The sequence below is a fragment of the Octodon degus genome, unplaced genomic scaffold (genome assembly GCF_000260255.1).
Source record: "Octodon degus isolate 3935 unplaced genomic scaffold, OctDeg1.0 scaffold00005, whole genome shotgun sequence".
Classification (NCBI taxonomy): domain Eukaryota; kingdom Metazoa; phylum Chordata; class Mammalia; order Rodentia; family Octodontidae; genus Octodon; species Octodon degus.
The window spans coordinates 32,330,203-32,340,874 of record NW_004524581.1 but is presented as its reverse complement, the minus strand read 5'-3'; the positions used below and the strand labels follow the sequence as shown (position 1 = coordinate 32,340,874).

General features: G+C 39.6%; 1 pseudogene; it reads left to right on the top strand.

The window, feature by feature from the left end:
- Positions 1 to 6,453: 6,453 nt before the first annotated feature.
- Positions 6,454 to 7,232, top strand: LOC101565672 (annotated as a pseudogene).
- Positions 7,233 to 10,672: the final 3,440 nt, after the last annotated feature.

Below are 10,672 nucleotides of genomic sequence, written 5' to 3'. Positions count from 1 at the left end.
GCACGTGCGTGCGTGCGTGCGTGCGTGCGGGGCGGCTGGAGGAGCGCGTGCGCCGCGGAGAAGAGCGAACCGCGAGGCAAGGCCAGGACTGGCCCCGCTGGGTGAGGCGGTAAGCGGCCAGGGGAAGTTGTGAGGGGAAAGTGCAGAGGGCGGACATGGTGGGGGTGGGCGGAGCAGCGGAGAGGCCTGTGGGGACCGGGCTCGTCAGAACTGAGGGGCCGCGGCTTCGTGGCTTCGAGGGGAGCCGAGCGGGGAGGGAGGGCGCGGGGCCGCGAGGAGGCGGGTTCGGGGCGAGGGCGTCGGAGGCGGCGTGCGGGGCCTCCTCGCTGTGGCCGGCAGGTCCGTAGGGCCGCCCCGCCTGGCCTGGGGTCGCACCGGCACCACGGGATGCCCTCAGGTGTGTGCTTTCACCCACAGCAGCAGAATAGGACGCATTGGGGGGCCCCTCTTGGGGCCACCTGCCCCTTTTCCCCTTTTTTGCTCCTTTCCTTCCCACTCTCCTTCCTTTCCTTCCCTCCCTCCCCTTCTCCTTTCCTTCCCCACCTTTTTCCTTCCTGTTTCCTTTCCCTTTCCTCTTTTTCTCCTCCTTCCATCGCATTTCTTTCCTTCTGTATTGGAGCCGTACTGTTTGGTATTCTGTCCACCTCATTAGGGTTTCCCATGGTCTTTTAGGGTCTGCGGTAGTGTGACATTATGACCCATGTGTAGGTGCAAGAAATCATCATTGACTTCAAACCTATCTCATCAACACATTCTCCTCATGCTGTGTCTCTTTAGTTAGACCTTCCCTTACCACATCTGTGGCATCTAGTGATCTTTTGCCATTGCTTTTACTGTGGCTTTTCAGGGGTGCATTGTTAAGGAACCCTACAGTATGGAACTGACTTCAAATTTAGCGTAATACTCTTGAGGTCCATTCAAGTTACTGTGTGGGTCAGTAGTTTATTCCTCCTTATGGCTAAATATTCCACTGTATGGGTATACCAGTTTGCTATCCATTTGCTCATTGAAGAAATGTATTGAATTTAGAGGTCCCTTCTCCCTTTTCCAGGGTAGTCACTATGTTCTTAAGGCAGGACTGACAACTCCTGGGCTCCATCAGTCCTCCTTCCTTAGTCTCCCCGTTAGCTAGGACACACCACTAAACCTGGTGGAGTGCTTTGTCGTCTGGAGACAAACCATTTATTGAATATGTGTTCTGCAGTTCTTTTCTTTTTTTTTTTTTTTTTTTGCGGGACCGGGAATTGAACTGAGACCCTTGCGCTTGCTCCACTGAGCCACCTCCCCGGTCCCCTGAGATCTTTTCTTTTTTTTGCTGATCTTTTTCTCAGTTTGTAGCCTCTATTTTTATCCTTTCAACAGGAACTCATCCTGTTTCCTCATATGGATACTCACTGTTGTGAATTTCCCTTGTGGGATTGCTTTCATTGTCTCATAGCGCTAGTATGTTGTATTTTCATTATCATTTAATTGTACAAACTGTCTAATTTTTCTTCAGTCTGTGACCCATTTTTTGTTCAGGAGGGTGCTAATTTGTTTATGAAGCTCTCTGTGTAGGCCTCCGCAGTTACTACGTGTCTGCAGGTTTGTAGCACTCCTCCCACACAGTCCCAACTTAGGTGTGGCCTGCTGCCTTCTTCTGTGCTGAAATTTTTCTCATCACTTTCTCTGTATGCTTCAATTCATGCTTCAAATCCTTCCTGGTGAGCTGTAAAAGGCTCAAGTCAATAACTTCTGAAAATAACCCACAAATATTATAGACTGCTAGATAGTGTTATATTGTTCAGTTCAATTCAAACACCTATAGTATTTAGATGCCAATAGAATATTCACCTCTGATAGGACAAAAAAAAAAGAATATAAAGGAAAGATCATTTTGTATTTATATATACACAATAGGATATATTTACCACTGCTTTCTCTTAATTCAATGAGAAGAAAGAGGTGTACTAACAGTGTTTGGACAGACTATCCTGTCTGCTTCTTTTACTATGGATAACCACTAAGAAGATAACAGTGTACAGTGTATTGATTATCAAAACTGTCCTATTAATCAGCTGTGAAACTGTCTCATTCATATTTATTTCTCAATAAAAATAAATAAATAAATAATCCTTCCTGGGTTCAGGGGACCCACTTCCTTCCTTCTCTTCGTCATATTGCTATATTCCAATGTCTAGATGGCAACTTTCATAAAGGCTTTTCCTTCTTGGCTGCTTACTACTCCACTACCTTCCCAGAAGTCCACATTCTAGTTTGTTAAATTCTGTTTATAGATTTCAGTGTTATTTGTTCAGTATGATCTGTTATTTGCTTATGTTCTTTCCAGTGTTTCTTGGGTCTGTGCGCTTTTTAAATCTTCACTCATTACTTTATCTGTTTCAGTCATGCATGTTATAGAATGATTGGAGCTTCGAAAAGAACAACAGCAAGGCTGGATGAAATCTGCCATAAGGATCTCACTGAGATTAGTTTCTTTCTAAGTGAGCCCTGAGCCAGGGAAACTTCTCGTATTTATTGAGGACTACAAACAGGCTAAGGAATGTACTTAACTAATTTGGTATAAACAAACTGCTATCTATATTGCTTTCCAGCATTCACCAAACTCTAAGTTTATGTATCATTGGTAACTTTCCAGGTAAAGGAACAAAGAACAGATAGGGCACTGCCTCCAGGAATCCATTACTACCTCGTCTCCAGCTTGCAGGAATCACAAGGGGCCAGTTTCCTTAGGCTCTGTTCTTTGTTCCTTGCTCCTTCTGTACAGTAAATTTTTGACTCATCACTACAAAATATTTTTTTAGCCCTTATTCTGTCTTTTTTGTCCTCATCCTCATTCATGTCCTTTTCCTCATCTTCCTTCTTGTCTTTAAATCTCTTGTCTTGTTTTTGCCCTTATTCTCATTCTTGTCCTTGTTTCTTTGTCCTTATCTTTCTTCTTGTCCTTATTGTCCTGATGTCTCCTTTTGTCCTTGTCTTTCTTGCCCTTGTCTTCCTTTTTGCCTTCTCTTTTTTTGTCATCCTCTTGCTTTTCATCTTGTTTTTGTTTTGTTTTGTTCATGTTGGCCTTACCCTGACTTCTGTTCTTTTCCTCTTCTTTTTTAGTTTTCTTCCTTCTTGTGTTTGCCCTTGTTCTTGTCCCCATTTCCCTTATTGTCCATGTTCTTATATTGCCTTCCTTTTCATTTATAACATCCCTTTCTTCTTGTCTTTATCTCCCTTCTTATTCATGTTTATCTTTTGTTTCCTTTTTTTTTGCATTTATTTTTATCTCTTTTTTTTGTGTGACTCTCATTTATGTCCTTTTTCTTGTTCATGTTCTCAGTATTGTCCCATTTAAATGAGTAATAAGAATTAGGGGCTCTTCAATTTGGGAATTGATCAGAAGTTTAAAGAGATCCCATGTTATGTCATTACAGTGTCTTCCTTTACCTGTGTCCCAGATACCCATCTTCGGTTTATTCAGCTGTTTCTCTCCTTCTGACACTGATATACTTTGATTTTTTCTTTCCTTTGTCTGAGGTGCAGATAGAATTTTGTGCTTGGATGATGCATTATTTGTACCGGGCTCCCCATCCTCATCTCTCATGTTTCTGTATTTTATTAGTGAAGGAAAGTTAACATTTGGAGAGCTGGAACACACAGCAACTTAGAAGTCGTGGGAATAAAAATCAAGTAAATCATAGAGAAATTTGTGAGACTGGACAGGTCATGTTTAGAGTGGAAAGAGATGAAGGCAGCTTGGTATGAAGCATACCTCAACAGGGTTTCCAGCCTTGAAGAATAAGATAATTTTTGTTTTGAGAAGGCTTGTGAGACTGAATTCAGGATAGGGAAGAGAATACTGGGATGAATTTTTAAAAAATTTGAGTTCTATTGTTTATTAAATGGCCTTAAAGCCCTTAATCATTTTCAATTTTAACTTTTTCATGGATACAGTGAATTGGGGTATATCATTAACTCAGGTTGTTATGAAGACAAAAGGAAATTAAGTTACATCAGTGTGTTTTTCAAATTGGCCAAGTAGTGGGGCTACTTGCAGTTTAGCTCAGTTGTTTAAGTGCCTGTTTGGGCAAACCCAGTCAGGTGCTCGGGACCTCGGTTTGATCCCCAGCTCCACCGGCCTTTCCAGACCCACCCTTAAGGCAGCCTGAGCCAGCCAGCCAGCCAAAAAAAAAAAAAAAAAAAAAAACCTTGTCAAATTGCTCAAGTAGTATTATTATAAATACATTTGAGGTTTACAACTTGCAGCAAAAAGGCAATTTTATTTCAAAATGTAATTACTACAGTAGTCTTAAGCTTAAAAATGTTTTGTAGTTAAAAGATATGACATTTACAAAAAGTTAAAAATACTAGTGTCCAAGGAAAAAGTATCTATAGTACCATCTCCCCCAAACTGCTTTTTAATTTCTAAAATTAAAAATTTTAATCAAGTGATATTTGTATGTATTCAGGAGATAGTGATGTTTATGTGTATATGTGTATATATAATATATGGTGGAATTATTAAATTATGCTAGTTAACATTTATTATCACATATTTTCATCTTTTTTGTGTTGAGAAAATTTGAAATTTATTCTCAACAGTTTTGAAATGTGCATTATTAACTCTATTCACCATGCTGTTTAATAGATCAAAATATTATTCTTTCACATTTGCCACCTAACTGTAGATAAATCCATGAATGAGGGTATGGTTTCTTGCTGGATTTTTTTTTTTAACTATTGTATGGCATGGAATGTGTTTGTTTTTGAAATTCTGTATGCCTCACTTATTTATATGTTCAATTATTTTTCCACATCTGGAATGTTTTCTGCTATTACTTCTTCTTTTTTTTTTTTTTTTGGAGGCTCAAAATGCCTTTTAGGGCATTTCTGGTTTGCAGTGACTGTCTGGGTTGGAACCCCAGAAGCTTGAGCTTGACGGCTTCGTTTAAGCAGGCACTTAAACAACTGAGCTACTGGGCAGGTCCCCTCTGCTATTACTTCTGTAAATAGTTTTTTTGATTTCATCCTTTGTGCTATCTTCTAATTTTTTATTCCACTTATTTTTATGTTAGTCTTACTTGAAGTTGCTCTATCTATTTTTATGTTCTCTTGTTGTTTCAGAGGGATCCTTCATTAATTGATCTTTTTTTTTTTTTTTTTTTTTTTTTTTTTTTTTTTGCGGAACCAGGGATTGAACTCAGGCCCTTGCGCTTGCCGGGGAAGCATTTATTCTACTGAGCCATCTCCCCAGCCCCCATTAATTGATCTTTGACTACAACCCAACCTTACCCTACCCTAGATCTGATGGTGTCTTGACATTGATCATTTCGGTTACTCACACTTTGTCATATTTTTAATTTCCTAGATTTGTGTTTGGGGCCCTTTTTATGTACTCCTATTCTTTTTTTAAAAAATAACTAAGACAAATTATTTGATACAGGGTCTCACTATGAAGCTTGGACTAGTAATGATCCTGCTGCATGGAATGTGGTACTGGAGATTGAACTTGGGTCCTTACACTTGACCGGGTAGGTGTTTAGGCCCCGAGCTGTCTTCCCAGTCCTGTACTGCCATTCTTTTCTATGCTGAGCATTCAGGTTTTGCATCTTTCTTTAACTTTCCTAGTTTTATTTCTGTCTTTTCTAGATGCTGTGATCATTGGTTTCATTAGGGTCATTATCTGATAATTTATGTCTTTTTGAAATTTGCCAAGCATCTTACAGAACTGTTTTGCCTCTGTCAGTACCTTCTGAAATCTTTCTTCTGTGTGGCTTATTATTTCCTCCCTCCTAAGGTGCCTCCTGAACTGATTTTAGAGGAGTTGGGAGTATTTGGATACCTTTTGTTGCATTGTCTTTTCATGTTTCTGTTTTCTTTTTTTGGGTGGGGTTTGTAGCTTCTTTATATATTTATTTATTTATTTGGTACAGGATCTTGCTACACATGCAGGGCCAGCACAACATGTGGTTCCAGGGATTGAACCAGGTCCTTGTGCTTGCCAGACAGGCACTTAGACCACTGTGCTATCTCTCCCCTAACCCTGTAGCTTCTTTTATCTAGTACCTGTGTTTTTGGGAGTGAGCCACAGTATTTCTTATAATCCCCAGGCAATCTAGGTGCTGGCATGCAGAAAACCTCACAGTGGACAGCAACACACCTTCGCTGTAGTAGTAAAATCAGTCACAACAATGGTATCAAATATCAACTAGATTTTTTCAGGCTTTTGGTGATGATGTAGGTTCCAGTTCCAAGCCTTTGTGCTCTGACCCAGTCTGGGGGGCAGGGCAGGGTAAGACCATGGCTAGCAGCTCCGGCCCCTTCTGCTTCCACCCTTCCAGGCCTGCATCAGCCTGCTCACTTCCACTGGCTTGGAGCTTAGTTGCAGCACACCTCGGCAGCCCCAGCCAGAGGTCTTGCCTACAGGTGGTGTTGGTGGGGCCCCTTGGTGCAGCCCATCTTGTCCTCATGGTGGGCTTCAGGGCCAACTGTTGCAGTGGTTGCCTGCCCTCCTTCATGCTTTTGGTGCCCCTCATGGTCATTGTTATCCTCACCTTTGATTATTAGAGCATCTCTTCCCGTCATGTTCTGCTCCAAGAGGAGGTGGCCAAGCTGCAGGCCCAGGTCCAGTGCATCGAGGTGGCCTGCGATTATCTGGAGAAGTGCAGCTCAGATCTCTTGCTCTTGGAGGACATGCGCAAGAAACAGATTGACCAGAAGGAGGCCAACTACAATTGGCTCAGTAGCCATCTGCAGCCCAAGGAGGGCCTGGGAAAGAGGTGCAAAGATGACGTGGTTAAACTACAGAACAACATATCATATAAGATGGCAGACACATAACATTTAAAGGAGCAAGTTGAGCTTTTCCAGGAGTTTCGTTGACAAGACCACCAGCTTCAGGGCTATAGAAGAAGCAACCCTTACTGTGTGAAGAAGCTAGAATATAAAAGTTTTCAGTGTACATAACAGACCAAGGAGTTAAGAGTACAGCATGAAGAAAATATTAAAAAGTTACTTGGTTAGTTTTTTAAGAACAAAGGCAAGAGGCCCTTAAGGTTCAATCACATGATAGAAAAAAATTAGATGTGAATGATAATGAATTACCTAAAAATATTCCAAAAGTAGATGAGAATGCTGCAAATAAGAATGAAGAGCCCTCAGGCAATCATAGTCCTTAAGGGAAAGAGCAAATCAAATGAGATGGTGGTGCAGGGATGGCTAGAGTAGAAGACAATATGTTTCTTTAGTAGTATCATATTTACCTGATTTTATGATCCTTCAGTTCTTTTGAAGATAATTGCATATTTAAGAAGTTACCACAAGGGCTGGTGAGAGAGCTCTGTGGCAAGACTAAGTGCCTGCCTTAGGCAAGCATAGGGGCTGGGGTTCAATCCCTGCACCACATGTTCAGTTTCCGTTTTCAGTTCTTTTGAAGATATTTGCATACTTAAGAAGTTACCTCAAGGGTTGGTGAGATAGTTCCGGGCTGGCCACTGAGACTGTGACTGGTGGCTTACCCCTGTAATCCCAGCTCTGGGTAGGCTGAAAACAGGAGACTCACTATGAGTCTGGGCTGGGTAATGACACCGTGTACCAAATACATTACAAAAAAAATTTAAAAAGCCACCTCTTCCAGAACTTATGGTCTGGCTTTCTTTCACCCGAGAATATTTTTATCTTTTGTGTGGAGTGCTTCCTCCCTGCAGTACTGCTGTTGGTCTTACTCATTTGTGTATTTAAGCTATGGAAATACTGGTAGCTACTACTAAGTGTAGCTTCTACTTAGTTTTACAGTCATCATTTCATTTTACTTTTCTTTTTTTTTTCATGGAGAGGTGCCAAGTTACTGTTCTTTGTTAGAGAGTGTACAAACCTGCTCTGCCGTCAGGCTGACATTGTTCCATCCCGCACTGCCAGCTTTGATTTAGTCTATACATAGATGTTTATATTTTAATTTTTTCTTTTTCATAGTTTTTGTCTAAGTATAACAACATTCTAAACAGTTTTATTTCATTTTGTATCAAGCATAATAAGCCTGTCCACACATTATTACAAACCTTGTAGTACTAGTAGTTCTGTAGTGTTATGGTTTATGTTTAGATATTCCCCCAAAACCTCATGCAGTCATGGGACCGGGCATCTAGGGTTTGTAACTGATTTATGGTCCAGTTCTGAGATTATGGATGTGAGTGCTACACTCATCTTAGGGACTGTTGATGCTGACTCTGTTGCTTGTAATGCTCTCTGGCACTGGCTGCATGAGTAAAGGTAAGCAACTTGAAGCACTTGTCCTGTGACCACAGTGTGGTACAGGCACAGGTGCATCACTAGGAAAGGTGGTAACAGATAACCCAGCATGCACACACACAGACAGACAGTCAGGCAGACACACACCTGCCATGAAGCTCACACTTGGTCCTAACATAACAGTAATGTGTGGTCAGATACTTGTATGTCCATGTTCTTTGAATTGTTATTCACAATAGCTAAGGTACAGACTCTGTCTCGGTATCCGTCAGTAGATGAATGGATACAGGAAACATGGAATATATATGCACGTTAGAGCCATAAAGAAAAATGAAATCCTTTTCAATTACAGCAAAGTGTATAGAACAGGAGGACATTGTTCTAACTGAAATTAGCCAGACAGAAAAGTTCTTTCTCATATATAGGAACTTAAAAAATGTCAATCTGTAAGTAGAATAGTGATTTCTAGAGATTGAGAAGAGTATGTGTGGGGTGAAAGCAGTAAAGTTGAATTTGATCTCTGCCTGCTATGTAGACATGTATGGAAATACTACATTAATGTTAATATTATCCTATTATGTACAATTAATACTTGTTAGTAAAACCTTTTAAAATGGTAGAGAAAATGAATACATAGAACATTTACAAATTGAATGAGAAGACCACCAATTTGGAACAGATCATTTTGCTGAATAGAATATCCAAAAATACCAAGAAACTTATGAAATAATGTTTAGTCTTACTGGTAGCCAGTAAAATGAAATTAAATGAGTACCACTTTTATTAGATAGATAGAAATCAAGAATAGCTATATTTTCTTTACCATGGAAAGTGTAGGGCCAACAGAATGCTCTTGTTTCTCTGGGAATGTGGTCATCAATTTTGGATAAGGGCTGGTGAGTATAAGTCAATGGTAGATGTTGTGTGTGGGATGCTTTCAGTTTGATCCCTAACACTGCAAAGAAAAAAAAAGGACTGTTTGGGAGAGTAATTATCAGTTAACATTAAGAATACATATTTTATTTGGGCTGGCATTTTCACTTTTGGAAATCTATCCTAGAGTAATAAAATCTTCACCATGTTCAGTGACATGGCACCATCATTTGTCAGTGGCAGCATTACTTGGCTAATGTCAAAAAGGTGGAAACAAGCTAAATGTCCTTTATTTATTTATTGTTTTGGTACTAAGAACCAAACTCAGGACCTTGTGCTTAGCAGGCTGGTGCTGTGCCACTTTCCCTGACCCCTAAAAGTTGAATAAATAGTAATGCATCCCCATAATGGAATGCTGTAAAATGGTTTGAGATGATGTCTATTCACCTGAAGATACTTGTGATATACTGTTAGGTAAAGAAGTCAAGCTATAGAACTATGTGTATTCTATTTAGAAAAAGTTTCTACATGTATTTGTTTATAGCTTATGTAAACATGGATTAAGATATGGAGAGTCATAGGAATTTAACATCATGAATTTTTTAAGAGAAAATTTAATAAGGATTTAAGTAAAATGTTAAACTTGGGCTATAATGTGTGTAATCTGTAGTGGAGCATTTCTCAGGTTTGACTTTCCAGTCTTAACAGATGTTCAAGTTTCTGGTGATGGATGAGTGTCTTTCTTCCTTGACAAATGGGATTTTATTTCTATAAAACCATTATTGAACTTCTCAGGGAGAGTTTTTCTATTTTTAACTGTTCTGAAGGGGGACAGAGATAGAATTTCATCAGATATTCAAGTGAATATTTGGATCAGTTTCTCATTATTTTTTTATTTCTTTGGTTCTTGGCTTTTACTTTTGTCTTTACCAGTTTCCTGAAATGATTTCCTACCTATGTCTGTTGTGACCTAGGATGAGAAATATTTGGGGTTAATGGGAAATTGCACATTTAATGCACTGCTAACCCAGAAATCTTTAATTGGGATAGGAATCACACTAACTTATTTTACATAAATTGTTTATTACTCATTATAAGTGTATTTATTTAGCTTTATTATTATTATTTTTTTAATTTCTATTTTTAAAAAATTTTATTTATTTGTGTGTGTGTGCGTGCGCGGCCAGGGGGTGGGGGTGGCTGGCATGTGGTGCTGGGGGATTGAATCGCGGTCCCTGTGCTTTACTAAGCTTGTTCTAAGTAGGTGCTTTAGACCACTGAGCCATCTCACCAGCCTCTAGCTTTATTATTTTAAACCCACTCTCTTGATTTTTTTCCTCCAGTGCAGTGCTTTTAATGGTTTCCACATAGTTGGGCACTTGATGTTTGTATTAGCTTTTTTTTTTTACAAAGAAGTAAAACAAAATTTACCACCATTAATACGTTTTGCATTCCCACTTTGACATGGCAATTATTTTATTTTTATTTATTTATTTATTTTTTCAAAGTTTTATTGATAAACAGATAGCAATGAGACAGTTTCAAATCAAATCGGAAGTACAGTTTC